Below are 2,765 nucleotides of genomic sequence, written 5' to 3'. Positions count from 1 at the left end.
AGAGCAGCATATGACCAATTACTCGAGAATCGTTCACTGCATCAGGGGCTATTCAAACAGACCAAATGTATTCTGTCGAAATTTAGAATAGGTGAATGTGTGCATGTATGCATATACATATGTTTCAGACATGTGTACAGGATATATACCTATACATAGGCATGCACATACACATGCAACACATGCGCACATGCACACACACGCGCGGCACGCGCGCACACACACACACACACACACACACAGACACACACACACACACACACAGACACACACACACACACACACACACTATATATATATATATATATATATATATATATATATATATATATATATTTATATTATATTATATATATACATATATATATATATATATATATATATGACCGTCGCGTGCAGGACTGCAACCTATCGCTCAGGCGACAGTAAGACTGCTGTGAGGCGCTATAGCCCTCTCAAATACTGAGACTACAAAAGTCTCAGAACATGATACCATGCGCTCATAAAAATGATCTGACTGATGTCGCTGTCAACTTGCGACTTTCTCACGTAGTTAAAGTGGCGAAGCGTGAAAGAGGTTTGTTCCGGTCTTTACCACCTCCTACGGATGGACTCGGTCTCGGGTGAAAGAGGAATTGGGGTCGCAGGGAACGATCTTTCCTAACCTTGGGAACCAGTAAGGTTCCAAGTTCTGAGACGTTTATAGTCTCAGTAGTCGAGACGGATAAAGCGCCACAGAGTAGTTTTACTGGCAACTTAGCGGTATGTTCGAGTCCCGCACGCGACGGTCATAAAAATTATCTGACTGATGTCGCTGTCCACTAGCGAATTTCTCACGTGTATATATATATATATATATATATGTATATATATATATATATATATATATATATATGCGTGTGTGTGTGTGTGTGTGTGTGTGTGTGTGTGTGTGTGTGTGTGTGTGTGTGTGTGTGTGTGTGTGTGTGTGTGTGTGTGTGTGTGTGTGTGTGTGTGTGTGTGTGTGTGTGTGTGTGTGTGTGTGTGTGTGTGTGTGCGTCTGTGTTTGTGTGTGTTGATGAATGAGTAAATGAATAAATCAATAGATCAATATATCAGTCAACAAACAAATAGATATATCTTTCCTGAGAGAATATTCCAAAATCAGAGTCATAAATTACCATCCGTTCTACAGAAATCCAGACCAATTGAAAAAGTTATAATTGCATAATTGCCCGTAAATACGACTCCCGATTACCCAGAACATACTGCAGTATTTATCCCCTGTAGAGACATAACTAATGCTACTGTCATTGCTGCTGCTGTGATGATGATGATGATGATGATGATGATGATGATGATGATGATGATGATGATGATGATGATGATGATGATGATGATGATGATGATGATGATGATGATGATGATGATGATGATGATGATGATGATGATGATGATGATGATGATGATGATGATGACGATGACGATGATGATGATGATGATGATGATGATGATGATGATGATGATGATGATGATGATGATGATGATGATGATGACGATGATGATGATGATGATGATGATGATGATGATGATGATGATGATGATGATGATGATGATGATGATGATGATGATGATGATGATGATGATGATGATGATAATGATGATATCGATGATGACTATGACAATGACTGAGACGACGATGATCACGATGATAATGACGATGACGAAAGCGACGACGATGATAGGACTCCAAGCCCCCAAAGCATCCCTCGCATAGGACAGACCCACCACACCGGTCCCTGAGAGAATTGGATTCAACGTCGCTTTTTTCGTCTCTGAAAAATACAGACGTCTTGATCTAAAGATCTCACCTACAAAATCCAAGGAGATGAGACATTGTACACGGATGTCAACCGCCCCTCCCACTCGACTTTCATTTGTCCCAGAAGTCCAGTACCTCAAGTACGCCACCAGGATGATGCTAAATTTACTTCCGGTTGTGACAAGTCCTCGGACATGGGCCAGGGACGGGATCTTGCGGACATTTTACGCTCAGGCTGTACGTTTAGGCCCCCTTCACACTAGGCAACTAGTGACCGTCACTAGTTGCTTACCATTATTTCAAACTTTCACACTACGTCACTGCGGTTGCCCGATTGCGCAACAGGCTATGGCTGTTGCCCGCTCCGGTAACAAGTGACCGTCACTGGTAGTTGCCGTCACCTAGCGTCTCTTTTTTCTTGACCAGCAAAGCCAACAGAAGCACCTCCTCCATTGATGCCATTCTTTCGACTAATGAGATGATGAGAAAGGATTCCACAACTCGGTGACAGTCACTGGTTGCTTGCAGTTGCCCGAGACTTTCACACTAGGCAACTAGTGACGGTCACTAGTTGCCTAGTGTGAAAGGGGCCTTACTGGTGAACTATACGGACGCAACCCTAATCTCTCTGGTGTTCGTAGGGCAAACACGAAGTCCTAAATCAGGAACCTCCTGAGGAAGAGCCTGTGCTCCGGCAGCTCTCCTGCTCCAACTTTTAGATCTTCCGTTTCGCCAGGAAGAAGGCGGATTGCGACCCGGATGGACCGGGTCGTAGTGTTCGTGACCCCTACAACAAGTTATCTGTATTTATATGTATATATGTATACATACATACATACATACATACATACATACATACATACATACAGACATACATGCATATATATATATATACATACCTACATCCACGTATGCTTATATAATTATCTGAATATTCAATTGACAGCGATACAAAGATAAAATG

Source organism: Oratosquilla oratoria, chromosome 14, assembly GCF_046742065.1.
Source record: "Oratosquilla oratoria isolate Oo_2021 chromosome 14, ASM4674206v1, whole genome shotgun sequence".
Classification (NCBI taxonomy): Eukaryota; Metazoa; Arthropoda; class Malacostraca; order Stomatopoda; family Squillidae; genus Oratosquilla; species Oratosquilla oratoria.
The sequence above is the reverse complement of the archived record's forward strand: the minus strand, read 5'-3'. Positions refer to the sequence as shown.